The 25,344-nt window shown below is 38.0% G+C and overlaps 41 non-coding genes across 41 annotated transcripts; all 41 read right to left on the bottom strand.

Moving 5' to 3' along the window:
* Positions 1–445: 445 nt before the first annotated feature.
* On the bottom strand, positions 446–518 carry trnav-aac (transfer RNA valine (anticodon AAC)). Its single transcript has one exon. It is a non-coding gene; the product is annotated as a tRNA-Val (tRNA).
* A 595-nt stretch (positions 519–1,113) lies between these two features.
* Positions 1,114–1,186, bottom strand: trnav-cac (transfer RNA valine (anticodon CAC)). Its single transcript has one exon. It is a non-coding gene; the product is annotated as a tRNA-Val (tRNA).
* Positions 1,187–1,641: 455 nt separating this feature from the next.
* Positions 1,642–1,714, bottom strand: trnav-aac (transfer RNA valine (anticodon AAC)). Its single transcript has one exon. It is a non-coding gene; the product is annotated as a tRNA-Val (tRNA).
* A 593-nt stretch (positions 1,715–2,307) lies between these two features.
* On the bottom strand, positions 2,308–2,380 carry trnav-cac (transfer RNA valine (anticodon CAC)). The gene has a single exon. It is a non-coding gene; the product is annotated as a tRNA-Val (tRNA).
* Positions 2,381–2,835: 455 nt separating this feature from the next.
* Positions 2,836–2,908, bottom strand: trnav-aac (transfer RNA valine (anticodon AAC)). Its single transcript has one exon. It is a non-coding gene; the product is annotated as a tRNA-Val (tRNA).
* Positions 2,909–4,028: 1,120 nt separating this feature from the next.
* trnav-aac (transfer RNA valine (anticodon AAC)) lies at positions 4,029–4,101 on the bottom strand. Its single transcript has one exon. It is a non-coding gene; the product is annotated as a tRNA-Val (tRNA).
* A 593-nt stretch (positions 4,102–4,694) lies between these two features.
* trnav-cac (transfer RNA valine (anticodon CAC)) lies at positions 4,695–4,767 on the bottom strand. The gene has a single exon. It is a non-coding gene; the product is annotated as a tRNA-Val (tRNA).
* A 455-nt stretch (positions 4,768–5,222) lies between these two features.
* Positions 5,223–5,295, bottom strand: trnav-aac (transfer RNA valine (anticodon AAC)). The gene has a single exon. It is a non-coding gene; the product is annotated as a tRNA-Val (tRNA).
* A 593-nt stretch (positions 5,296–5,888) lies between these two features.
* trnav-cac (transfer RNA valine (anticodon CAC)) lies at positions 5,889–5,961 on the bottom strand. Its single transcript has one exon. It is a non-coding gene; the product is annotated as a tRNA-Val (tRNA).
* Positions 5,962–6,416: 455 nt separating this feature from the next.
* On the bottom strand, positions 6,417–6,489 carry trnav-aac (transfer RNA valine (anticodon AAC)). Its single transcript has one exon. It is a non-coding gene; the product is annotated as a tRNA-Val (tRNA).
* Positions 6,490–7,082: 593 nt separating this feature from the next.
* trnav-cac (transfer RNA valine (anticodon CAC)) lies at positions 7,083–7,155 on the bottom strand. Its single transcript has one exon. It is a non-coding gene; the product is annotated as a tRNA-Val (tRNA).
* A 455-nt stretch (positions 7,156–7,610) lies between these two features.
* trnav-aac (transfer RNA valine (anticodon AAC)) lies at positions 7,611–7,683 on the bottom strand. The gene has a single exon. It is a non-coding gene; the product is annotated as a tRNA-Val (tRNA).
* A 593-nt stretch (positions 7,684–8,276) lies between these two features.
* trnav-cac (transfer RNA valine (anticodon CAC)) lies at positions 8,277–8,349 on the bottom strand. The gene has a single exon. It is a non-coding gene; the product is annotated as a tRNA-Val (tRNA).
* Positions 8,350–8,804: 455 nt separating this feature from the next.
* On the bottom strand, positions 8,805–8,877 carry trnav-aac (transfer RNA valine (anticodon AAC)). Its single transcript has one exon. It is a non-coding gene; the product is annotated as a tRNA-Val (tRNA).
* A 593-nt stretch (positions 8,878–9,470) lies between these two features.
* On the bottom strand, positions 9,471–9,543 carry trnav-cac (transfer RNA valine (anticodon CAC)). The gene has a single exon. It is a non-coding gene; the product is annotated as a tRNA-Val (tRNA).
* A 455-nt stretch (positions 9,544–9,998) lies between these two features.
* Positions 9,999–10,071, bottom strand: trnav-aac (transfer RNA valine (anticodon AAC)). Its single transcript has one exon. It is a non-coding gene; the product is annotated as a tRNA-Val (tRNA).
* Positions 10,072–10,664: 593 nt separating this feature from the next.
* trnav-cac (transfer RNA valine (anticodon CAC)) lies at positions 10,665–10,737 on the bottom strand. The gene has a single exon. It is a non-coding gene; the product is annotated as a tRNA-Val (tRNA).
* A 455-nt stretch (positions 10,738–11,192) lies between these two features.
* Positions 11,193–11,265, bottom strand: trnav-aac (transfer RNA valine (anticodon AAC)). The gene has a single exon. It is a non-coding gene; the product is annotated as a tRNA-Val (tRNA).
* A 593-nt stretch (positions 11,266–11,858) lies between these two features.
* trnav-cac (transfer RNA valine (anticodon CAC)) lies at positions 11,859–11,931 on the bottom strand. The gene has a single exon. It is a non-coding gene; the product is annotated as a tRNA-Val (tRNA).
* A 455-nt stretch (positions 11,932–12,386) lies between these two features.
* On the bottom strand, positions 12,387–12,459 carry trnav-aac (transfer RNA valine (anticodon AAC)). Its single transcript has one exon. It is a non-coding gene; the product is annotated as a tRNA-Val (tRNA).
* Positions 12,460–13,052: 593 nt separating this feature from the next.
* On the bottom strand, positions 13,053–13,125 carry trnav-cac (transfer RNA valine (anticodon CAC)). The gene has a single exon. It is a non-coding gene; the product is annotated as a tRNA-Val (tRNA).
* A 455-nt stretch (positions 13,126–13,580) lies between these two features.
* On the bottom strand, positions 13,581–13,653 carry trnav-aac (transfer RNA valine (anticodon AAC)). The gene has a single exon. It is a non-coding gene; the product is annotated as a tRNA-Val (tRNA).
* Positions 13,654–14,246: 593 nt separating this feature from the next.
* On the bottom strand, positions 14,247–14,319 carry trnav-cac (transfer RNA valine (anticodon CAC)). The gene has a single exon. It is a non-coding gene; the product is annotated as a tRNA-Val (tRNA).
* Positions 14,320–14,774: 455 nt separating this feature from the next.
* Positions 14,775–14,847, bottom strand: trnav-aac (transfer RNA valine (anticodon AAC)). Its single transcript has one exon. It is a non-coding gene; the product is annotated as a tRNA-Val (tRNA).
* A 593-nt stretch (positions 14,848–15,440) lies between these two features.
* On the bottom strand, positions 15,441–15,513 carry trnav-cac (transfer RNA valine (anticodon CAC)). The gene has a single exon. It is a non-coding gene; the product is annotated as a tRNA-Val (tRNA).
* Positions 15,514–15,968: 455 nt separating this feature from the next.
* trnav-aac (transfer RNA valine (anticodon AAC)) lies at positions 15,969–16,041 on the bottom strand. The gene has a single exon. It is a non-coding gene; the product is annotated as a tRNA-Val (tRNA).
* Positions 16,042–16,634: 593 nt separating this feature from the next.
* trnav-cac (transfer RNA valine (anticodon CAC)) lies at positions 16,635–16,707 on the bottom strand. The gene has a single exon. It is a non-coding gene; the product is annotated as a tRNA-Val (tRNA).
* A 455-nt stretch (positions 16,708–17,162) lies between these two features.
* Positions 17,163–17,235, bottom strand: trnav-aac (transfer RNA valine (anticodon AAC)). The gene has a single exon. It is a non-coding gene; the product is annotated as a tRNA-Val (tRNA).
* A 590-nt stretch (positions 17,236–17,825) lies between these two features.
* On the bottom strand, positions 17,826–17,898 carry trnav-cac (transfer RNA valine (anticodon CAC)). The gene has a single exon. It is a non-coding gene; the product is annotated as a tRNA-Val (tRNA).
* Positions 17,899–18,353: 455 nt separating this feature from the next.
* Positions 18,354–18,426, bottom strand: trnav-aac (transfer RNA valine (anticodon AAC)). Its single transcript has one exon. It is a non-coding gene; the product is annotated as a tRNA-Val (tRNA).
* A 593-nt stretch (positions 18,427–19,019) lies between these two features.
* trnav-cac (transfer RNA valine (anticodon CAC)) lies at positions 19,020–19,092 on the bottom strand. Its single transcript has one exon. It is a non-coding gene; the product is annotated as a tRNA-Val (tRNA).
* A 455-nt stretch (positions 19,093–19,547) lies between these two features.
* On the bottom strand, positions 19,548–19,620 carry trnav-aac (transfer RNA valine (anticodon AAC)). The gene has a single exon. It is a non-coding gene; the product is annotated as a tRNA-Val (tRNA).
* A 590-nt stretch (positions 19,621–20,210) lies between these two features.
* trnav-cac (transfer RNA valine (anticodon CAC)) lies at positions 20,211–20,283 on the bottom strand. The gene has a single exon. It is a non-coding gene; the product is annotated as a tRNA-Val (tRNA).
* Positions 20,284–20,738: 455 nt separating this feature from the next.
* Positions 20,739–20,811, bottom strand: trnav-aac (transfer RNA valine (anticodon AAC)). The gene has a single exon. It is a non-coding gene; the product is annotated as a tRNA-Val (tRNA).
* Positions 20,812–21,404: 593 nt separating this feature from the next.
* trnav-cac (transfer RNA valine (anticodon CAC)) lies at positions 21,405–21,477 on the bottom strand. The gene has a single exon. It is a non-coding gene; the product is annotated as a tRNA-Val (tRNA).
* A 455-nt stretch (positions 21,478–21,932) lies between these two features.
* Positions 21,933–22,005, bottom strand: trnav-aac (transfer RNA valine (anticodon AAC)). Its single transcript has one exon. It is a non-coding gene; the product is annotated as a tRNA-Val (tRNA).
* Positions 22,006–22,598: 593 nt separating this feature from the next.
* trnav-cac (transfer RNA valine (anticodon CAC)) lies at positions 22,599–22,671 on the bottom strand. Its single transcript has one exon. It is a non-coding gene; the product is annotated as a tRNA-Val (tRNA).
* A 455-nt stretch (positions 22,672–23,126) lies between these two features.
* trnav-aac (transfer RNA valine (anticodon AAC)) lies at positions 23,127–23,199 on the bottom strand. Its single transcript has one exon. It is a non-coding gene; the product is annotated as a tRNA-Val (tRNA).
* Positions 23,200–23,792: 593 nt separating this feature from the next.
* trnav-cac (transfer RNA valine (anticodon CAC)) lies at positions 23,793–23,865 on the bottom strand. Its single transcript has one exon. It is a non-coding gene; the product is annotated as a tRNA-Val (tRNA).
* A 455-nt stretch (positions 23,866–24,320) lies between these two features.
* trnav-aac (transfer RNA valine (anticodon AAC)) lies at positions 24,321–24,393 on the bottom strand. Its single transcript has one exon. It is a non-coding gene; the product is annotated as a tRNA-Val (tRNA).
* A 593-nt stretch (positions 24,394–24,986) lies between these two features.
* trnav-cac (transfer RNA valine (anticodon CAC)) lies at positions 24,987–25,059 on the bottom strand. The gene has a single exon. It is a non-coding gene; the product is annotated as a tRNA-Val (tRNA).
* Positions 25,060–25,344: the final 285 nt, after the last annotated feature.

Genomic DNA, 25,344 nt, shown 5'->3' with positions numbered 1-25,344 from the left:
TCAAAAGCTATAGACCCCTGCTCAAGGAATAGCTCTGAAAAACTTTCACCATTACAAAGACATATTGACCGGAACAATTTTCGTCAGACACTTACAGGCTTTCATTAATACAGATTACAAGTTTACTATTTCATTGACTAAACATACAATTTGACTTTTAGAAGAGTGTCATTTGTACAAGCATTTCAAATGCCATTAGAAAGAAATAAGCATGGTAAAATCAAAGTATTTCATTTCTAATGAAAATTCTAAAAGAAATAATAAGAATCTTTTATTTTATTGTATTTCGTGGGAAAAACCTTTACTCCTTCAAATGGAATTTCTGATTTGAAATAGTTTGCAAAAAGAGCACGGTTTTCATAGCTCGAAATGGTCCTGATATGAAAGTGAAATGACTGTAGTTTACAGATGATGATTTAATGTTCGAAAGTTGCAGAATAAACATTGTTTCCGCCCGGTCTCGAACCGGGGACCTTTCGCATGTTAGGCGAACGTGATAACCACTACACTACGGAAACCTCTGTCCAACAGCTCCCTGTGAACCCTTCTTCAGCGGGAGGACTATTACAGGGCTTCATTATTACGGAGAAATATTGATGGGTGAAGTTTGGTCCTCACAGAGAGAACTGTACGTGTCAGACATTTGGTATGAAATCAGAAAGTTGGGCTACATTTCCCAGGTGTTCATTTATTCTTAAAGGTTTATTGTCAGACACTGTTGTTTCCCATATTGGACACATTTTTGCCGGGACAAGAGTAGAAGTTGTTTCGTGGAAAAACTGCTGAATCTTATTGGATAGACAGGAGTGTTGTTCTACAATTTAGAGTCATGTTGAGGGAACACATTAATCCAAGTGAAACGTTGGTGGTCCGTTCTGAGAACATATTTTTGTTAGCTGGAGCAATGCCAACCAGGATAAAACAGTTTTTTCTCACACTGATTTAAATCAAATAATATAAAGAAAGCCCAAATGTTTTGCTGTGGTGTTGCACAGTTGAACTTCAAAGCCTTGGAAGCATATATAGTTTCTGATTTCAATCCATTTTTTTCAGAAGTGTACGGGATCTGAATTTCCACTTCAGGTTTAGTCTGTAAGAGAGTTCGAAAAACACTGTTTCCGCCCGGTTTCGAACCGGGGACCTTTCGCGTGTGAGGCGAACGTGATAACCACTACACTACGGAATCTCTTGTAGCCTCAAAAGCTATAGACCCCTGCTCAAGGAATAGCTCTGAAAAACTTTCACCATTACAAAGACATATTGACCGGAACAATTTTCGTCAGACACTTACAGGCTTTCATTAATACAGATTACAAGTTTACTATTTCATTGACTAAACATACAATTTGACTTTTAGAAGAATGTCATTTCTACAAGCATTTCAAATGCCATTAGAAAGAAATAAGCATGGTAAAATCAAAGTATTTCATTTCTAATGAAAATTCTAAAAGAAATAATAAGAATCTTTTATTTTATTGTATTTCGTGGGAAAAACCTTTACTCCTTCAAATGGAATTTCTGATTTGAAATAGTTTGCAAAAAGAGCACGGTTTTCATAGCTCGAAATGGTCCTGATATGAAAGTGAAATGACTGTAGTTTACAGATGATGATTTAATGTTCGAAAGTTGCAGAATAAACATTGTTTCCGCCTGGTCTCGAACCAGGGACCTTTCGCGTGTTAGGCGAACGTGATAACCACTACACTACGGAAACCTCTACCCGCCATATCCCTGTGAACCCTTCTTCAGCGGGAGGACTATTACAGGGCTTCATTATTACGGAGAAATATTGATGGGTGAAGTTTGGTCCTCACAGAGAGAACTGTACGTGTCAGACATTTGGTATGAAATCAGAAAGTTGGGCTACATTTCCCAGGTGTTCATTTATTCTTAAAGGTTTATTGTCAGACACTGTTGTTTCCCATATTGGACACATTTTTGCCGGGACAAGAGTAGAAGTTGTTTCGTGGAAAAACTGCTGAATCTTATTGGATAGACAGGAGTGTTGTTCTACAATTTAGAGTCATGTTGAGGGAACACATTAATCCAAGTGAAACGTTGGTGGTCCGTTCTGAGAACATATTTTTGTTAGCTGGAGCAATGCCAACCAGGATAAAACAGTTTTCTCACACTGATTTAAATCAAATAATATAAAGAAAGCCCAAATGTTTTGCTGTGGTGTTGCACAGTTGAACTTCAAAGTCTTGGAAGCATATATAGTTTCTGATTTCAATCCATTTTTTTCAGAAGTGTACGGGATCTGAATTTCCACTTCAGGTTTAGTCTGTAAGAGAGTTCGAAAAACACTGTTTCCGCCCGGTTTCGAACCGGGGACCTTTCGCGTGTGAGGCTAACGTGATAACCACTACACTACGGAAACTCTTGTAACCTCAAAAGCTATAGACCCCTGCTCAAGGAATAGCTCTGAAAAACTTTCACCATTACAAAGACATATTGACCGGAACAATTTTCGTCAGACACTTACAGGCTTTCATTAATACAGATTACAAGTTTACTATTTCATTGACTAAACATACAATTTGACTTTTAGAAGAATGTCATTTGTACAAGCATTTCAAATGCCATTAGAAAGAAATAAGCATGGTAAAATCAAAGTATTTCATTTCTAATGAAAATTCTAAAAGAAATAATAAGAATCTTTTATTTTATTGTATTTCGTGGGAAAAACCTTTACTCCTTCAAATGGAATTTCTGATTTGAAATAGTTTGCAAAAAGAGCACGGTTTTCATAGCTCGAAATGGTCCTGATATGAAAGTGAAATGACTGTAGTTTACAGATGATGATTTAATGTTCGAAAGTTGCAGAATAAACATTGTTTCCACCCGGTCTCGAACCAGGGAACTTTCGCGTGTTAGGCGAACGTGATAACCACTACACTACGGAAACCTCTGCCCTCCAGATCCCTGTGAACCCTTCTTCAGCGGGAGGACTATTACAGGGCTTCATTATTACGGAGAAATATTGATGGGTGAAGTTTGGTCCTCACAGAGAGAACTGTACGTGTCAGACATTTGGTATGAAATCAGAAAGTTGGGCTACATTTCCCAGGTGTTCATTTATTCTTAAATGTTTATTGTCAGACACTGTTGTTTCCCATATTGGACACATTTTTGCCGGGACAAGAGAAGAAGTTGTTTCGTGGAAAAACTGCTGAATCTTATTGGATAGACAGGAGTGTTGTTCTACAATTTAGAGTCATGTTGAGGGAACACATTAATCCAAGTGAAACGTTGGTGGTCCGTTCTGAGAACATATTTTTGTTAGCTGGAGCAATGCCAACCAGGATAAAACAGTTTTCTCACACTGATTTAAATCAAATAATATAAAGAAAGCCCAAATGTTTTGCTGTGGTGTTGCACAGTTGAACTTAAAAGTCTTGGAAGCATATATAGTTTCTGATTTCAATCCATTTTTTTCAGAAGTGTACGGGATCTGAATTTCCACTTCAGGTTTAGTCTGTAAGAGAGTTCGAAAAACACTGTTTCCGCCGGTTTCGAACCGGGGAACTTTCGCGTGTGAGGCAAACGTGATAACCACTACACTACTGAAATTCTTGTAACCTCAAAAGCTATAGACCCCTGCTCAAGGAATAGCTCTGAAAAACTTACACCATTACAAAGACATATTGACCGGAACAATTTTCGTCAGACACTTACAGGCTTTCATTAATACAGATTACAAGTTTACTATTTCATTGACTAAACATACAATTTGACTTTTAGAAGAATGTCATTTGTACAAGCATTTCAAATGCCATTAGAAAGAAATAAGCATGGTAAAATCAAAGTATTTCATTTCTAATGAAAATTCTAAAAGAAATAATAAGAATCTTTAATTTTATTGTATTTCGTGGGAAAAACCTTTACTCCTTCAAATGGAATTTCTGATTTGAAATAGTTTGCAAAAAGAGCACGGTTTTCATAGCTCGAAATGGTCCTGATATGAAAGTGAAATGACTGTAGTTTACAGATGATGATTTAATGTTCGAAAGTTGCAGAATAAACATTGTTTCCGCACGGTCTCGAACCAGGGACCTTTCACGTGTTAGGCGAACGTGATAACCACTACACTACGGAAACCTCTGCCCGCCAGATCCCTGTGAACCCTTCTTCAGCGGGAGGACTATTACAGGGCTTCATTATTACGGAGAAATATTGATGGGTGAAGTTTGGTCCTCACAGAGAGAACTGTACGTGTCAGACATTTGGTATGAAATCAGAAAGTTGGGCTACATTTCCCAGGTGTTCATTTATTCTTAAAGGTTTATTGTCAGACACTGTTGTTTCCCATATTGGACACATTTTTGCCGGGACAAGAGTAGAAGTTGTTTCGTGGAAAAACTGCTGAATCTTATTGGATAGACAGGAGTGTTGTTCTACAATTTAGAGTCATGTTGAGGGAACACATTAATCCAAGTGAAACGTTGGTGGTCCGTTCTGAGAACATATTTTTGTTAGCTGGAGCAATGCCAACCAGGATAAAACAGTTTTCTCACACTGATTTAAATCAAATAATATAAAGAAAGCCCAAATGTTTTGCTGTTGTGTTGCACAGTTGATCTTCAAAGCCTTGGAAGCATATATAGTTTCTGATTTCAATCCATTTTTTTCAGAAGTGTACGGGATCTGAATTTCCACTTCAGGTTTAGTCTGTAAGAGAGTTCGAAAAACACTGTTTCCGCCCGGTTTCGAACCGGGGACCTTTCTCGTGTGAGGCGAACATGATAACCACTACACTACGGAATCTCTTGTAGCCTCAAAAGCTATAGACCCCTGCTCAAGGAATAGCTCTGAAAAACTTTCACCATTACAAAGACATATTGACCGGAACAATTTTCGTCAGACACTTACAGGCTTTCATTAATACAGATTACAAGTTTACTATTTCATTGACTAAACATACAATTTGACTTTTAGAAGAATGTCATTTGTACAAGCATTTCAAATGCCATTAGAAAGAAATAAGCATGGTAAACTCAAAGTATTTCATTTCTAATGAAAATTCAAAAAGAATTAATAAGAATCTTTTATTTTATTGTATTTCGTGGGAAAAACCTTTACTCCTTCAAATGGAATTTCTGATTTGAAATAGTTTGCAAGAAGAGCACGGTTTTCATAGCTCGAAATGGTCCTGATATGAAAGTGAAATGACTGTAGTTTACAGATGATGATTTAATGTTCGAAAGTTGCAAAATAAACATTGTTTCCGCCCGATCTGGAAGCAGGGACCTTTCGCGTGTTAGGCGAACGTGATAACCACTACACTACGGAAACCTCTGCCCGCCAGATCCCTGTGAACCCTTCTTCAGCGGGAGGACTATTACAGGGCTTCATTATTACGGAGAAATATTGATGGGTGAAGTTTGGTCCTCACAGAGAGAACTGTACGTGTCAGACATTTGGTATGAAATCAGAAAGTTGGGCTACATTTCCCAGGTGTTCATTTATTCTTAAAGGTTTATTGTCAGACACTGTTGTTTCCCATATTGGACACATTTTTGCCGGGACAAGAGTAGAAGTTGTTTCGTGGAAAAACTGCTGAATCCTATTGGATAGACAGGAGTGTTGTTCTACAATTTAGAGTCATGTTGAGGGAACACATTAATCCAAGTGAAACGTTGGTGGTCCGTTCCGAGAACATATTTTTGTTAGCTGGAGCAATGCCAACCAGGATAAAACAGTTTTCTCACACTGATTTAAATCAAATAATATAAAGAAAGCCCAAATGTTTTGCTGTGGTGTTGCACAGTTGAACTTCAAAGCCTTGGAAGCATATATAGTTTCTGATTTGAATCCATTTTTTTCAGAAGTGTACGGGATCTGAATTTCCACTTCAGGTTTAGTCTGTAAGAGAGTTCGAAAAACACTGTTTCCGCCCGGTTCCGAACCGGGGACCTTTCGCGTGTGAGGCGAACGTGATAACCACAACACTACGGAAACTCTTGTAGCCTCAAAAGCTATAGACCCCTGCTCAAGGAATAGCTCTGAAAAACTTTCACCATTACAAAGACATATTGACCGGAACAATTTTCGTCAGACACTTACAGGCTTTCATTAATACAGATTACAAGTTTACTATTTCATTGACTAAACATACAATTTGATTTTTAGAAGAATGTCATTTCTACAAGCATTTCAAATGCCATTAGAAAGAAATAAGCATGGTAAAATCAAAGTATTTCATTTCTAATGAAAATTCTAAAAGAAATAATAAGAATCTTTTATTTAATTGTATTTCGTGGGAAAAACCTTTACTCCTTCAAATGGAATTTCTGATTTGAAATAGTTTGCAAAAAGAGCACGGTTTTCGTAGCTCGAAATGGTCCTGATATGAAAGTGAAATGACTGTAGTTTACAGATGATGATTTAATGTTCGAAAGTTGCAGAATAAACATTGTTTCCGCCCGGTCTCGAACCTGGGACCTTTCGCGTGTTAGGCGAACGTGATAACCACTACACTACGGAAACCTCTGCCTGCCAGATCCCTGTGAACCCTTCTTCAGCGGGAGGACTATTACAGGGCTTCATTATTACGGAGAAGTATTGATGGGTGAAGTTTGGTCCTCACAGAGAGAACTGTACGTGTCAGACATTTGGTATGAAATCAGAAAGTTGGGCTACATTTCCCAGGTGTTCATTTATTCTTAAAGGTTTATTGTCAGACACTGTTGTTTCCCATATTGGACACATTTTTGCTGGGACAAGAGTAGAAGTTGTTTCGTGGAAAAACTGCTGAATCTTATTGGATAGACAGGAGTGTTGTTCTACAATTTAGAGTCATGTTGAGGGAACACATTAATCCAAGTGAAACGTTGGTGGTCCGTTCTGAGAACATATTTTTGTTAGCTGGAGCAATGCCAACCAGGATAAAACAGTTTTCTCACACTGATTTAAATCAAATAATATAAAGAAAGCCCAAATGTTTTGCTGTGGTGTTGCACAGTTGAACTTCAAAGCCTTGGAAGCATATATAGTTTCTGATTTCAATCCATTTTTTTCAGAAGTGTACGGGATCTGAATTTCCACTTCAGGTTTAGTCTGTAAGAGAGTTCGAAAAACACTGTTTCCGCCCGGTTTCGAACCGGGGACCTTTCGCGTGTGAGGCGAACGTGATAACCACTACACTACGGAAACTCTTGCAGCCTCAAAAGCTATAGACCCCTGCTCAAGGAATAGCTCTGAAAAACTTTCACCATTACAAAGACATATTGACCGGAACAATTTTCGTCAGACACTTACAGGCTTTCATTAATACAGATTACAAGTTTACTATTTCATTGACTAAACATACAATTTGACTTTTAGAAGAATGTCATTTCTACAAGCATTTCAAATGCCATTAGAAAGAAATAAGCATGGTAAAATCAAAGTATTTCATTTCTAATGAAAATTCTAAAAGAAATAATAAGAATCTTTTATTTTATTGTATTTCGTGGGAAAAACCTTTACTCCTTCAAATGGAATTTCTGATTTGAAATAGTTTGCAAAAAGAGCACGGTTTTCATAGCTCGAAATGGTCCTGATATGAAAGTGAAATGACTGTAGTTTACAGATGATGATTTAATGTTCGAAAGTTGCAGAATAAACATTGTTTCCGCCCGGTCTCGAACCGGGGACCTTTCGCGTGTTAGGCGAACGTGATAACCACTACACTACGGAAACCTCTGTCCGCCAGCTCCCTGTGAACCCTTCTTCAGCGGGAGGACTATTACAGGGCTTCATTATTACGGAGAAATATTGATGGGTGAAGTTTGGTCCTCACAGAGAGAACTGTACGTGTCAGACATTTGGTATGAAATCAGAAAGTTGGGCTACATTTCCCAGGTGTTCATTTATTCTTAAAGGTTTATTGTCAGACACTGTTGTTTCCCATATTGGACACATTTTTGCCGGGACAAGAGTAGAAGTTGTTTCGTGGAAAAACTGCTGAATCTTATTGGATAGACAGGAGTGTTGTTCTACAATTTAGAGTCATGTTGAGGGAACACATTAATCCAAGTGAAACGTTGGTGGTCCGTTCTGAGAACATATTTTTGTTAGCTGGAGCAATGCCAACCAGGATAAAACAGTTTTCTCACACTGATTTAAATCAAATAATATAAAGAAAGCCCAAATGTTTTGCTGTGGTGTTGCACAGTTGAACTTCAAAGCCTTGGAAGCATATATAGTTTCTGATTTCAATCCATTTTTTTCAGAAGTGTACGGGATCTGAATTTCCACTTCAGGTTTAGTCTGTAAGAGAGTTCGAAAAACACTGTTTCCGCCCGGATTCGAACCGGGGACCTTTCGCGTGTGAGGCGAACGTGATAACCACTACACTACTGAAATTCTTGTAGCCTCAAAAGCTATAGACCCCTGCTCAAGGAATAGCTCTGAAAAACTTTCACCATTACAAAGACATATTGACCGGAACAATTTTCGTCAGACACTTACAGGCTTTCATTAATACAGATTACAAGTTTACTATTTCATTGACTAAACATACAATTTGACTTTTAGAAGAATGTCATTTGTACAAGCATTTCAAATGCCATTAGAAAGAAATAAGCATGGTAAAATCAAAGTATTTCATTTCTAATGAAAATTCTAAAAGAAATAATAAGAATCTTTTATTTTATTGTATTTCGTGGGAAAAACCTTTACTCCTTCAAATGGAATTTCTGATTTGAAATAGTTTGCAAAAAGAGCACGGTTTTCATAGCTCGAAATGGTCCTGATATGAAAGTGAAATGACTGTAGTTTACAGATGATGATTTAATGTTCGAAAGTTGCAGAATAAACATAGTTTCCGCCCGGTCTCGAACCGGGGACCTTTCGCGTGTTAGGCGAACGTGATAACCACTACACTACGGAAACCTCTGTCCGCCAGCTCCCTGTGAACCCTTCTTCAGCGGGAGGACTATTACAGGGCTTCATTATTACGGAGAAATATTGATGGGTGAAGTTTGGTCCTCACAGAGAGAACTGTACGTGTCAGACATTTGGTATGAAATCAGAAAGTTGGGCTACATTTCCCAGGTGTTCATTTATTCTTAAAGGTTTATTGTCAGACACTGTTGTTTCCCATATTGGACACATTTTTGCCGGGACAAGAGTAGAAGTTGTTTCGTGGAAAAACTGCTGAATCTTATTGGATAGACAGGAGTGTTGTTCTACAATTTAGAGTCATGTTGAGGGAACACATTAATCCAAGTGAAACGTTGGTGGTCCGTTCTGAGAACATATTTTTGTTAGCTGGAGCAATGCCAACCAGGATAAAACAGTTTTCTCACACTGATTTAAATCAAATAATATAAAGAAAGCCCAAATGTTTTGCTGTGGTGTTGCACAGTTGAACTTCAAAGCCTTGGAAGCATATATAGTTTCTGATTTCAATCCATTTTTTTCAGAAGTGTACGGGATCTGAATTTCCACTTCAGGTTTAGTCTGTAAGAGAGTTCGAAAAACACTGTTTCCGCCCGGTTTCGAACCGGGGACCTTTCGCGTGTGAGGCTAACGTGATAACCACTACACTACTGAAATTCTTGTAGCCTCAAAAGCTATAGACCCCTGCTCAAGGAATAGCTCTGAAAAACTTTCACCATTACAAAGACATATTGACCGGAACAATTTTCGTCAGACACTTACAGGCTTTCATTAATACAGATTACAAGTTTACTATTTCATTGACTAAACATACAATTTGACTTTTAGAAGAATGTCATTTGTACAAGCATTTCAAATGCCATTAGAAAGAAATAAGCATGGTAAAATCAAAGTATTTCATTTCTAATGAAAATTCTAAAAGAAATAATAAGAATCTTTTATTTTATTGTATTTCGTGGGAAAAACCTTTACTCCTTCAAATGGAATTTCTGATTTGAAATAGTTTGCAAAAAGAGCACGGTTTTCATAGCTCGAAATGGTCCTGATATGAAAGTGAAATGACTGTAGTTTACAGATGATGATTTAATGTTCGAAAGTTGCAAAATAAACATTGTTTCCGCCCGGTCTCGAACCGGGGACCTTTCGCGTGTTAGGCGAACGTGATAACCACTACACTACGGAAACCTCTGTCCGCCAGATCCCTGTGAACCCTTCTTCAGCGGGAGGACTATTACAGGGCTTCATTATTACGGAGAAATATTGATGGGTGAAGTTTGGTCCTCACAGAGAGAACTGTACGTGTCAGACATTTGGTATGAAATCAGAAAGTTGGGCTACATTTCCCAGGTGTTCATTTATTCTTAAAGGTTTATTGTCAGACACTGTTGTTTCCCATATTGGACACATTTTTGCCGGGACAAGAGTAGAAGTTGTTTCGTGGAAAAACTGCTGAATCTTATTGGATAGACAGGAGTGTTGTTCTACAATTTAGAGTCATGTTGAGGGAACACATTAATCCAAGTGAAACGTTGGTGGTCCGTTCTGAGAACATATTTTTGTTAGCTGGAGCAATGCCAACCAGGATAAAACAGTTTTCTCACACTGATTTAAATCAAATAATATAAAGAAAGCCCAAATGTTTTGCTGTGGTGTTGCACAGTTGAACTTCAAAGCCTTGGAAGCATATATAGTTTCTGATTTCAATCCATTTTTTTCAGAAGTGTACGGGATCTGAATTTCCACTTCAGGTTTAGTCTGTAAGAGAGTTCGAAAAACACTGTTTCCGCCAGGTTTCGAACCGGGGACCTTTCGCGTGTGAGGCGAACGTGATAACCACTACACTACGGAAACTCTTGCAGCCTCAAAAGCTATAGACCCCTGCTCAAGGAATAGCTCTGAAAAACTTTCACCATTACAAAGACATATTGACCGGAACAATTTTCGTCAGACACTTACAGGCTTTCATTAATACAGATTACAAGTTTACTATTTCATTGACTAAACATACAATTTGACTTTTAGAAGAATGTCATTTCTACAAGCATTTCAAATGCCATTAGAAAGAAATAAGCATGGTAAAATCAAAGTATTTCATTTCTAATGAAAATTCTAAAAGAAATAATAAGAATCTTTTATTTTATTGTATTTCGTGGGAAAAACCTTTACTCCTTCAAATGGAATTTCTGATTTGAAATAGTTTGCAAAAAGAGCACGGTTTTCATAGCTCGAAATGGTCCTGATATGAAAGTGAAATGACTGTAGTTTACAGATGATGATTTAATGTTCGAAAGTTGCAGAATAAACATTGTTTCCGCCCGGTCTCGAACCGGGGACCTTTCGCGTGTTAGGCGAACGTGATAACCACTACACTACGGAAACCTCTGCCCGCCAGGTCCCTGTGAACCCTTCTTCAGCGGGAGGACTATTACAGGGCTTCATTATTACGGAGAAATATTGATGGGTGAAGTTTGGTCCTCACAGAGAGAACTGTACGTGTCAGACATTTGGTATGAAATCAGAAAGTTGGGCTACATTTCCCAGGTGTTCATTTATTCTTAAAGGTTTATTGTCAGACACTGTTGTTTCCCATATTGGACACATTTTTGCCGGGACAAGAGTAGAAGTTGTTTCGTGGAAAAACTGCTGAATCTTATTGGATAGACAGGAGTGTTGTTCTACAATTTAGAGTCATGTTGAGGGAACACATTAATCCAAGTGAAACGTTGGTGGTCCGTTCTGAGAACATATTTTTGTTAGCTGGAGCAATGCCAACCAGGATAAAACAGTTTTCTCACACTGATTTAAATCAAATAATATAAAGAAAGCCCAAATGTTTTGCTGTGGTGTTGCACAGTTGAACTTCAAAGCCTTGGAAGCATATATAGTTTCTGATTTCAATCCATTTTTTTCAGAAGTGTACGGGATCTGAATTTCCACTTCAGGTTTAGTCTGTAAGAGAGTTCGAAAAACACTGTTTCCGCCCGGTTTCGAACCGGGGACCTTTCGCGTGTGAGGCGAACGTGATAACCACTACACTACGGAAACTCTTGTAGCCTCAAAAGCTATAGACCCCTGCTCAAGGAATAGCTCTGAAAAACTTTCACCATTACAAAGACATATTGACCGGAACAATTTTCGTCAGACACTTACAGGCTTTCATTAATACAGATTACAAGTTTACTATTTCATTGACTAAACATACAATTTGACTTTTAGAAGAATGTCATTTCTACAAGCATTTCAAATGCCATTAGAAAGAAATAAGCATGGTAAAATCAAAGTATTTCATTTCTAATGAAAATTCTAAAAGAAATAATAAGAATCTTTTATTTAATTGTATTTCGTGGGAAAAACCTTTACTCCTTCAAATGGAATTTCTGATTTGAAATAGTTTGCAAAAAGAGCACGGTTTTCGTAGCTCGAAATGGTCCTGATATGAAAGTGAAATGACTGTAGTTTACAGATGATGATTTAATGTTCGAAAGTTGCAGAATAAACATTGTTTCCGCCCGGTCTCGAACCGGGGACCTTTCGCGTGTTAGGCGAACGTGATAACCACTACACTACGGAAACCTCTGCCTGCCAGATCCCTGTGAACCCTTCTTCAGCGGGAGGACTATTACAGGGCTTCATTATTACGGAGAAATATTGATGGGTGAAGTTTGGTCCTCACAGAGAGAACTGTACGTGTCAGACATTTGGTATGAAATCAGAAAGTTGGGCTACATTTCCCAGGTGTTCATTTATTCTTAAAGGTTTATTGTCAGACACTGTTGTTTCCCATATTGGACACATTTTTGCTGGGACAAGAGTAGAAGTTGTTTCGTGGAAAAACTGCTGAATCTTATTGGATAGACAGGAGTGTTGTTCTACAATTTAGAGTCATGTTGAGGGAACACATTAATCCAAGTGAAACGTTGGTGGTCCGTTCTGAGAACATATTTTTGTTAGCTGGAGCAATGCCAACCAGGATAAAACAGTTTTCTCACACTGATTTAAATCAAATAATATAAAGAAAGCCCAAATGTTTTGCTGTGGTGTTGCACAGTTGAACTTCAAAGCCTTGGAAGCATATATAGTTTCTGATTTCAATCCATTTTTTTCAGAAGTGTACGGGATCTGAATTTCCACTTCAGGTTTAGTCTGTAAGAGAGTTCGAAAAACACTGTTTCCGCCCGGTTTCGAACCGGGGACCTTTCGCGTGTGAGGCGAACGTGATAACCACTACACTACAGAAACTCTTGCAGCCTCAAAAGCTATAGACCCCTGCTCAAGGAATAGCTCTGAAAAACTTTCACCATTACAAAGACATATTGACCGGAACAATTTTCGTCAGACACTTACAGGCTTTCATTAATACAGATTACAAGTTTACTATTTCATTGACTAAACATACAATTTGACTTTTAGAAGAATGTCATTTCTACAAGCATTTCAAATGCCATTAGAAAGAAATAAGCATGGTAAAATCAAAGTATTTCATTTCTAATGAAAATTCTAAAAGAAATAATAAGAATCTTTTATTTTATTGTATTTCGTGGGAAAAACCTTTACTCCTTCAAATGGAATTTCTGATTTGAAATAGTTTGCAAAAAGAGCACGGTTTTCATAGCTCGAAATGGTCCTGATATGAAAGTGAAATGACTGTAGTTTACAGATGATGATTTAATGTTCGAAAGTTGCAGAATAAACATTGTTTCCGCCCGGTCTCGAACCGGGGACCTTTCGCGTGTTAGGCGAACGTGATAACCACTACACTACGGAAACCTCTGCCTGCCAGATCCCTGTGAACCCTTCTTCAGCGGGAGGACTATTACAGGGCTTCATTATTACGGAGAAATATTGATGGGTGAAGTTTGGTCCTCACAGAGAGAACTGTACGTGTCAGACATTTGGTATGAAATCAGAAAGTTGGGGTACATTTCCCAGGTGTTCATTTATTCTTAAAGGTTTATTGTCAGACACTGTTGTTTCCCATATTGGACACATTTTTGCTGGGACAAGAGTAGAAGTTGTTTCGTGGAAAAACTGCTGAATCTTATTGGATAGACAGGAGTGTTGTTCTACAATTTAGAGTCATGTTGAGGGAACACATTAATCCAAGTGAAACGTTGGTGGTCCGTTCTGAGAACATATTTTTGTTAGCTGGAGCAATGCCAACCAGGATAAAACAGTTTTCTCACACTGATTTAAATCAAATAATATGAAGAAAGCCCAAATGTTTTGCTGTGGTGTTGCACAGTTGAACTTCAAAGCCTTGGAAGCATATATAGTTTCTGATTTCAATCCATTTTTTTCAGAAGTGTACGGGATCTGAATTTCCACTTCAGGTTTAGTCTGTAAGAGAGTTCGAAAAACACTGTTTCCGCCCGGTTTCGAACCGGGGACCTTTCGCGTGTGAGGCCAACGTGATAACCACTACACTACGGAAACTCTTGCAGCCTCAAAAGCTATAGACCCCTGCTCAAGGAATAGCTCTGAAAAACTTTCACCATTACAAAGACATATTGACCGGAACAATTTTCGTCAGACACTTACAGGCTTTCATTAATACAGATTACAAGTTTACTATTTCATTGACTAAACATACAATTTGACTTTTAGAAGAATGTCATTTGTACAAGCATTTCAAATGCCATTAGAAAGAAATAAGCATGGTAAAATCAAAGTATTTCATTTCTAATGAAAATTCTAAAAGAAATAATAAGAATCTTTTATTTTATTGTATTTCGTGGGAAAAACCTTTACTCCTTCAAATGGAATTTCTGATTTGAAATAGTTTGCAAAAAGAACACGGTTTTCATAGCTCGAAATGGTCCTGATATGAAAGTGAAATGACTGTAGTTTACAGATGATGATTTAATGTTCGAAAGTTGCAGAATAAACATTGTTTCCGCCCGGTCTCGAACCGGGGACCTTTCGCGTGTTAGGCGAACGTGATAACCACTACACTACGGAAACCTCTGCCCGCCAGATCCCTGTGAACCCTTCTTCAGCGGGAGGACTATTACAGGGCTTCATTATTACGGAGAAATATTGATGGGTGAAGTTTGGTCCTCACAGAGAGAACTGTACGTGTCAGACATTTGGTATGAAATCAGAAAGTTGGGCTACATTTCCCAGGTGTTCATTTATTCTTAAAGGTTTATTGTCAGACACTGTTGTTTCCCATATTGGACACATTTTTGCCGGGACAAGAGTAGAAGTTGTTTCGTGGAAAAACTGCTGAATCTTATTGGATAGACAGGAGTGTTGTTCTACAATTTAGAGTCATGTTGAGGGAACACATTAATCCAAGTGAAACGTTGGTGGTCCGTTCTGAGAACATATTTTTGTTAGCTGGAGCAATGCCAACCAGGATAAAACAGTTTTCTCACACTGATTTAAATCAAATAATATAAAGAAAGCCCAAATGTTTTGCTGTGGTGTTGCACAGTTGAACTTCAAAGCCTTGGAAGCATATATAGTTTCTGATTTCAATCCATTTTTTTCAGAAGTGTACGGGATCTGAATTTCCACTTCAGGTTTAGTCTGTAACAGAGTTCGAAAAACACTGTTTCCGCCCGGTTTCGAACCGGGGACCTTTCGCGTGTGAGGCGAACGTGATAACCACTACACTACGGAAACTCTTGCAGCCTCAAAAGCTATAGACCCCTGCTCAAGGAATAGCTCTGAAAAACTTTCACCATTACAAAGACATATTGACCGGAACAATTTTCGTCAGACACTTACAGGCTTTCATTAATACAGATTACAAGTTTACTATTTCATTGACTAAACATACAATTTGACTTTTAGAAGAATGTCATTTGTACAAGCATTTCAAATGCCATTAGAAAGAAATAAGCATGGTAAAATCAAAGTATTTCATTTCTAATGAAAATTCTAAAAGAAATAATAAGAATCTTTTATTTTATTGTATTTCGTGGGAAAAACCTTTACTCCTTCAAATGGAATTTCTGATTTGAAATAGTTTGCAAAAAGAGCACGGTTTTCATAGCTCGAAATGGTCCTGATATGAAAGTGAAATGACTGTAGTTTACAGATGATGATTTAATGTTCGAAAGTTGCAGAATAAACATTGTTTCCGCCCGGTCTCGAACCGGGGACCTTTCGCGTGTTAGGCGAACGTGATAACCACTACACTACGGAAACCTCTGCCCGCCAGATCCCTGTGAACCCTTCTTCAGCGGGAGGACTATTACAGGGCTTCATTATTACGGAGAAATATTGATGGGTGAAGTTTGGTCCTCACAGAGAGAACTGTACGTGTCAGACATTTGGTATGAAATCAGAAAGTTGGGCTACATTTCCCAGGTGTTCATTTATTCTTAAAGGTTTATTGTCAGACACTGTTGTTTCCCATATTGGACACATTTTTGCCGGGACAAGAGTAGAAGTTGTTTCGTGGAAAAACTGCTGAATCTTATTGGATAGACAGGAGTGTTGTTCTACAATTTAGAGTCATGTTGAGGGAACACATTAATCCAAGTGAAACGTTGGTGGTCCGTTCTGAGAACATATTTTTGTTAGCTGGAGCAATGCCAACCAGGATAAAACAGTTTTCTCACACTGATTTAAATCAAATAATATAAAGAAAGCCCAAATGTTTTGCTGTGGTGTTGCACAGTTGAACTTCAAAGCCTTGGAAGCATATATAGTTTCTGATTTCAATCCATTTTTTTCAGAAGTGTACGGGATCTGAATTTCCACTTCAGGTTTAGTCTGTAACAGAGTTCGAAAAACACTGTTTCCGCCCGGTTTCGAACCGGGGACCTTTCGCGTGTGAGGCGAACGTGATAACCACTACACTATGGAAACTCTTGCAGCCTCAAAAGCTATAGACCCCTGCTCAAGGAATAGCTCTGAAAAACTTTCACCATTACAAAGACATATTGACCGGAACAATTTTCGTCAGACACTTACAGGCTTTCATTAATACAGATTACAAGTTTACTATTTCATTGACTAAACATACAATTTGACTTTTAGAAGAATGTCATTTGTACAAGCATTTCAAATGCCATTAGAAAGAAATAAGCATGGTAAAATCAAAGTATTTCATTTCTAATGAAAATTCTAAAAGAAATAATGAGAATCTTTTATTTTATTGTATTTCGTGGGAAAAACCTTTACTCCTTCAAATGGAATTTCTGATTTGAAATAGTTTGCAAAAAGAACACGGTTTTCATAGCTCGAAATGGTCCTGATATGAAAGTGAAATGACTGTAGTTTACAGATGATGATTTAATGTTCGAAAGTTGCAAAATAAACATTGTTTCCGCCCGGTCTCGAACCGGGGACCTTTCGCGTGTTAGGCGAACGTGATAACCACTACACTACGGAAACCTCTGTCCACCAGCTCCCTGTGAACCCTTCTTCAGCGGGAGGACTATTACAGGGCTTCATTATTACGGAGAAATATTGATGGGTGAAGTTTGGTCCTCACAGAGAGAACTGTACGTGTCAGACATTTGGTATGAAATCAGAAAGTTGGGCTACATTTCCCAGGTGTTCATTTATTCTTAAAGGTTTATTGTCAGACACTGTTGTTTCCCATATTGGACACATTTTTGCCGGGACAAGAGTAGAAGTTTCGTGGAAAAACTGCTGAATCTTATTGGATAGACAGGAGTGTTGTTCTACAATTTAGAGTCATGTTGAGGGAACACATTAATCCAAGTGAAACGTTGGTGGTCCGTTCTGAGAACATATTTTTGTTAGCTGGAGCAATGCCAACCAGGATAAAACAGTTTTCTCACACTGATTTAAATCAAATAATATAAAGAAAGCCCAAATGTTTTGCTGTGGTGTTGCACAGTTGAACTTCAAAGCCTTGGAAGCATATATAGTTTCTGATTTCAATCCATTTTTTTCAGAAGTGTACGGGATCTGATTTTCCACTTCAGGTTTAGTCTGTAAGAGAGTTCGAAAAACACTGTTTCCGCCCGGTTTCGAACCGGGGACCTTTCGCGTGTGAGGCGAACGTGATAACCACTACACTACGGAAACTCTTGCAGCCTCAAAAGCTATAGACCCCTGCTCAAGGAATAGCTCTGAAAAACTTTCACCATTACAAAGACATATTGACCGGAACAATTTTCGTCAGACACTTACAGGCTTTCATTAATACAGATTACAAGTTTACTATTTCATTGACTAAACATACAATTTGACTTTTAGAAGAATGTCATTTCTACAAGCATTTCAAATGCCATTAGAAAGAAATAAGCATGGTAAAATCAAAGTATTTCTTTTCTAATGAAAATTCTAAAAGAAATAATAAGAATCTTTTATTTTATTGTATTTTGTGGGAAAAACCTTTACTCCTTCAAATGGAATTTCTGATTTGAAATAGTTTGCAAAAAGAGCACGGTTTTCATAGCTCGAAATGGTCCTGATATGAAAGTGAAATGACTGTAGTTTACAGATGATGATTTAATGTTCGAAAGTTGCAAAATAAACATTGTTTCCGCCCGGTCTCGAACCGGGGACCTTTCGCGTGTTAGGCGAACGTGATAACCACTACACTACGGAAACCTCTGTCCGCCAGCTCCCTGTGAACCCTTCTTCAGCGGGAGGACTATTACAGGGCTTCATTATTACGGAGAAATATTGATGGGTGAAGTTTGGTCCTCACAGAGAGAACTGTACGTGTCAGACATTTGGTATGAAATCAGAAAGTTGGGCTACATTTCCCAGGTGTTCATTTATTCTTAAAGGTTTATTGTCAGACACTGTTGTTTCCCATATTGGACACATTTTTGCCGGGACAAGAGTAGAAGTTGTTTCGTGGAAAAACTGCTGAATCTTATTGGATAGACAGGAGTGTTGTTCTACAATTTAGAGTCATGTTGAGGGAACACATTAATCCAAGTGAAACGTTGGTGGTCCGTTCTGAGAACATATTTTTGTTAGCTGGAGCAATGCCAACCAGGATAAAACAGTTTTCTCACACTGATTTAAATCAAATAATATAAAGAAAGCCCAAATGTTTTGCTGTGGTGTTGCACAGTTGAACTTCAAAGCCTTGGAAGCATATATAGTTTCTGATTTCAATCCATTTTTTTCAGAAGTGTACGGGATCTGAATTTCCACTTCAGGTTTAGTCTGTAAGAGAGTTCGAAAAACACTGTTTCCGCCCGGTTTCGAACCGGGGACCTTTCGCGTGTGAGGCGAACGTGATAACCACTACACTACGTAAACTCTTGCAGCCTCAAAAGCTATAGACCCCTGCTCAAGGAATAGCTCTGAAAAACTTTCACCATTACAAAGACATATTGACCGGAACAATTTTCGTCAGACACTTACAGGCTTTCATTAATACAGATTACAAGTTTACTATTTCATTGACTAAACATACAATTTGACTTTTAGAAGAATGTCATTTGTACAAGCATTTCAAATGCCATTAGAAAGAAATAAGCATGGTAAAATCAAAGTATTTCATTTCTAATGAAAATTCTAAAAGAAATAATAAGAATCTTTTATTTTATTGTATTTCGTGGGAAAAACCTTTACTCCTTCAAATGGAATTTCTGATTTGAAATAGTTTGCAAAAAGAGCACGGTTTTCATAGCTCGAAATGGTCCTGATATGAAAGTGAAATGACTGTAGTTTACAGATGATGATTTAATGTTCGAAAGTTGCAGAATAAACATTGTTTCCGCCCGGTCTCGAACCGGGGACCTTTCGCGTGTTAGGCGAACGTGATAACCACTACACTACGGAAACCTCTGTCCGCCAGTTCCCTGTGAACCCTTCTTCAGCGGGAGGACTATTACAGGGCTTCATTATTACGGAGAAATATTGATGGGTGAAGTTTGGTCCTCACAGAGAGAACTGTACGTGTCAGACATTTGGTATGAAATCAGAAAGTTGGGCTACATTTCCCAGGTGTTCATTTATTCTTAAAGGTTTATTGTCAGACACTGTTGTTTCCCATATTGGACACATTTTTGCCGGGACAAGAGTAGAAGTTTCGTGGAAAAACTGCTGAATCTTATTGGATAGACAGGAGTGTTGTTCTACAATTTAGAGTCATGTTGAGGGAACACATTAATCCAAGTGAAACGTTGGTGGTCCGTTCTGAGAACATATTTTTGTTAGCTGGAGCAATGCCAACCAGGATAAAACAGTTTTCTCACACTGATTTAAATCAAATAATATAAAGAAAGCCCAAATGTTTTGCTGTGGTGTTGCACAGTTGAACTTCAAAGCCTTGGAAGCATATATAGTTTCTGATTTCAATCCATTTTTTTCAGAAGTGTACGGGATCTGATTTTCCACTTCAGGTTTAGTCTGTAAGAGAGTTCGAAAAACACTGTTTCCGCCCGGTTTCGAACCGGGGACCTTTCGCGTGTGAGGCGAACGTGATAACCACTACACTACGGAAACTCTTGCAGCCTCAAAAGCTATAGACCCCTGCTCAAGGAATAGCTCTGAAAAACTTTCACCATTACAAAGACATATTGACCGGAACAATTTTCGTCAGACACTTACAGGCTTTCATTAATACAGATTACAAGTTTACTATTTCATTGACTAAACATACAATTTGACTTTTAGAAGAATGTCATTTCTACAAGCATTTCAAATGCCATTAGAAAGAAATAAGCATGGTAAAATCAAAGTATTTCATTTCTAATGAAAATTCTAAAAGAAATAATAAGAATCTTTTATTTTATTGTATTTTGTGGGAAAAACCTTTGCTCCTTCAAATGGAATTTCTGATTTGAAATAGTTTGCAAAAAGAGCACGGTTTTCATAGCTCGAAATGGTCCTGATATGAAAGTGAAATGACTGTAGTTTACAGATGATGATTTAATGTTCGAAAGTTGCAGAATAAACATTGTTTCCGCCCGGTCTCGAACCGGGGACCTTTCACGTGTTAGGCTAATGTGATAACCACTACACTACGGAAACCTCTGCCCGCCAGTTCCCTGTGAACCCTTCTTCAGCGGGAGGACTATTACAGGGCTTCATTATTACGGAGAAATATTGATGGGTGAAGTTTGGTCCTCACAGAGAGAACTGTACGTGTCAGACATTTGGTATGAAATCAGAAAGTTGGGCTACATTTCCCAGGTGTTCATTTATTCTTAAAGGTTTATTGTCAGACACTGTTGTTTCCCATATTGGACACATTTTTGCCGGGACAAGAGTAGAAGTTGTTTCGTGGAAAAACTGCTGAATCTTATTGGATAGACAGGAGTGTTGTTCTACAATTTAGAGTCATGTTGAGGGAACACATTAATCCAAGTGAAACGTTGGTGGTCCGTTCTGAGAACATATTTTTGTTAGCTGGAGCAATGCCAACCAGGATAAAACAGTTTTCTCACACTGATTTAAATCAAATAATATAAAGAAAGCCCAAATGTTTTGCTGTGGTGTTGCACAGTTGAACTTCAAAGCCTTGGAAGCATATATAGTTTCTGATTTCAATCCATTTTTTTCAGAAGTGTACGGGATCTGAATTTCCACTTCAGGTTTAGTCTGTAACAGAGTTCGAAAAACACTGTTTCCGCCCGGTTTCGAACCGGGGACCTTTCGCGTGTGAGGCGAACGTGATAACCACTACACTACGGAAACTCTTGCAGCCTCAAAAGCTATAGACCCCTGCTCAAGGAATAGCTCTGAAAAACTTTCACCATTACAAAGACATATTGACCGGAACAATTTTCGTCAGACACTTACAGGCTTTCATTAATACAGATTACAAGTTTACTATTTCATTGACTAAACATACAATTTGACTTTTAGAAGAATGTCATTTGTACAAGCATTTCAAATGCCATTAGAAAGAAATAAGCATGGTAAAATCAAAGTATTTCATTTCTAATGAAAATTCTAAAAGAAATAATAAGAATCTTTTATTTTATTGTATTTCGTGGGAAAAACCTTTACTCCTTCAAATGGAATTTCTGATTTGAAATAGTTTGCAAAAAGAACACGGTTTTCATAGCTCGAAATGGTCCTGATATGAAAGTGAAATGACTGTAGTTTACAGATGATGATTTAATGTTCGAAAGTTGCAGAATAAACATTGTTTCCGCCCGGTCTCGAACCGGGGACCTTTCGCGTGTTAGGCAAACGTGATAACCACTACACTACGGAAACCTCTGTCCGCCAGCTCCCTGTGAACCCTTCTTCAGCGGGAGGACTATTACAGGGCTTCATTATTACGGAGAAATATTGATGGGTGAAGTTTGGTCCTCACAGAGAGAACTGTACGTGTCAGACATTTGGTATGAAATCAGAAAGTTGGGCTACATTTCCCAGGTGTTCATTTATTCTTAAAGGTTTATTGTCAGACACTGTTGTTTCCCATATTGGACACATTTTTGCCGGGACAAGAGTAGAAGTTGTTTCGTGGAAAAACTGCTGAATCTTATTGGATAGACAGGAGTGTTGTTCTACAATTTAGAGTCATGTTGAGGGAACACATTAATCCAAGTGAAACGTTGGTGGTCCGTTCTGAGAACATATTTTTGTTAGCTGGAGCAATGCCAACCAGGATAAAACAGTTTTCTCACACTGATTTAAATCAAATAATATAAAGAAAGCCCAAATGTTTTGCTGTGGTGTTGCACAGTTGAACTTCAAAGCCTTGGAAGCATATATAGTTTCTGATTTCAATCCATTTTTTTCAGAAGTGTACGGGATCTGAATTTCCACTTCAGGTTTAGTCTGTAACAGAGTTCGAAAAACACTGTTTCCGCCCGGTTTCGAACCGGGGACCTTTCGCGTGTGAGGCGAACGTGATAACCACTACACTACGGAAACTCTTGCAGCCTCAAAAGCTATAGACCCCTGCTCAAGGAATAGCTCTGAAAAACTTTCACCATTACAAAGACATATTGACCGGAACAATTTTCGTCAGACACTTACAGGCTTTCATTAATACAGATTACAAGTTTACTATTTCATTGACTAAACATACAATTTGACTTTTAGAAGAATGTCATTTCTACAAGCATTTCAAATGCCATTAGAAAGAAATAAGCATGGTAAAATCAAAGTATTTCATTTCTAATGAAAATTCTAAAAGAAATAATAAGAATCTTTTATTTTATTGTATTTCGTGGGAAAAACCTTTACTCCTTCAAATGGAATTTCTGATTTGAAATAGTTTGCAAAAAGAACACGGTTTTCATAGCTCGAAATGGTCCTGATATGAAAGTGAAATGACTGTAGTTTACAGATGATGATTTAATGTTCGAAAGTTGCAGAATAAACATTGTTTCCGCCCGGTCTCGAACCGGGGACCTTTCGCGTGTTAGGCGAACGTGATAACCACTACACTACGGAAACCTCTGTCCGCCAGCTCCCTGTGAACCCTTCTTCAGCGGGAGGACTATTACAGGGCTTCATTATTACGGAGAAATATTGATGGGTGAAGTTTGGTCCTCACAGAGAGAACTGTACGTGTCAGACATTTGGTATGAAATCAGAAAGTTGGGCTACATTTCCCAGGTGTTCATTTATTCTTAAAGGTTTATTGTCAGACACTGTTGTTTCCCATATTGGACACATTTTTGCCGGGACAAGAGTAGAAGTTGTTTCGTGGAAAAACTGCTGAATCTTATTGGATAGACAGGAGTGTTGTTCTACAATTTAGAGTCATGTTGAGGGAACACATTAATCCAAGTGAAACGTTGGTGGTCCGTTCTGAGAACATATTTTTGTTAGCTGGAGCAATGCCAACCAGGATAAAACAGTTTTCTCACACTGATTTAAATCAAATAATATAAAGAAAGCCCAAATGTTTTGCTGTGGTGTTGCACAGTTGAACTTCAAAGCCTTGGAAGCATATATAGTTTCTGATTTCAATCCATTTTTTTCAGAAGTGTACGGGATCTGAATTTCCACTTCAGGTTTAGTCTGTAACAGAGTTCGAAAAACACTGTTTCCGCCCGGTTTCGAACCGGGGACCTTTCGCGTGTGAGGCGAACGTGATAACCACTACACTACGGAAACTCTTGCAGCCTCAAAAGCTATAGACCCCTGCTCAAGGAATAGCTCTGAAAAACTTTCACCATTACAAAGACATATTGACCGGAACAATTTTCGTCAGACACTTACAGGCTTTCATTAATACAGATTACAAGTTTACTATTTCATTGACTAAACATACAATTTGACTTTTAGAAGAATGTCATTTCTACAAGCATTTCAAATGCCATTAGAAAGAAATAAGCATGGTAAAATCAAAGTATTTCATTTCTAATGAAAATTCTAAAAGAAATAATAAGAATCTTTTATTTTATTGTATTTCGTGGGAAAAACCTTTACTCCTTCAAATGGAATTTCTGATTTGAAATAGTTTGCAAAAAGAACACGGTTTTCATAGCTCGAAATGGTCCTGATATGAAAGTGAAATGACTGTAGTTTACAGATGATGATTTAATGTTCGAAAGTTGCAGAATAAACATTGTTTCCGCCCGGTCTCGAACCGGGGACCTTTCGCGTGTTAGGCGAACGTGATAACCACTACACTACGGAAACCTCTGTCCGCCAGCTCCCTGTGAACCCTTCTTCAGCGGGAGGACTATTACAGGGCTTCATTATTACGGAGAAATATTGATGGGTGAAGTTTGGTCCTTACAGAGAGAACTGTACGTGTCAGACATTTGGTATGAAATCAGAAAGTTGGGCTACATTTCCCAGGTGTTCATTTATTCTTAAAGGTTTATTGTCAGACACTGTTGTTTCCCATATTGGACACATTTTTGCCGGGACAAGAGTAGAAGTTGTTTCGTGGAAAAACTGCTGAATCTTATTGGATAGACAGGAGTGTTGTTCTACAATTTAGAGTCATGTTGAGGGAACACATTAATCCAAGTGAAACGTTGGTGGTCCGTTCTGAGAACATATTTTTGTTAGCTGGAGCAATGCCAACCAGGATAAAACAGTTTTCTCACACTGATTTAAATCAAATAATATAAAGAAAGCCCAAATGTTTTGCTGTGGTGTTGCACAGTTGAACTTCAAAGCCTTGGAAGCATATATAGTTTCTGATTTCAATCCATTTTTTTCAGAAGTGTACGGGATCTGAATTTCCACTTCAGGTTTAGTCTGTAAGAGAGTTCGAAAAACATTGTTTCCGCCCGGTTTCGAACCGGGGACCTTTCGCGTGTGAGGCGAACGTGATACCCACTACACTACGGAAACTCTTGCAGCCTCAAAAGCTATAGACCCCTGCTCAAGGAATAGCTCTGAAAAACTTTCACCATTACAAAGACATATTGACCGGAACAATTTTCGTCAGACACTTACAGGCTTTCATTAATACAGATTACAAGTTTACTATTTCATTGACTAAACATACAATTTGACTTTTAGAAGAATGTCATTTGTACAAGCATTTCAAATGCCATTAGAAAGAAATAAGCATGGTAAAATCAAAGTATTTCATTTCTAATGAAAATTCTAAAAGAAATAATAAGAATCTTTTAT

Source organism: Salminus brasiliensis, chromosome 18 (genome assembly GCF_030463535.1).
Source record: "Salminus brasiliensis chromosome 18, fSalBra1.hap2, whole genome shotgun sequence".
Taxonomy (NCBI): Eukaryota; Metazoa; Chordata; class Actinopteri; order Characiformes; family Bryconidae; genus Salminus; species Salminus brasiliensis.
The sequence above is the reverse complement of the archived record's forward strand: the minus strand, read 5'-3'. Positions and strand labels throughout refer to the sequence as shown.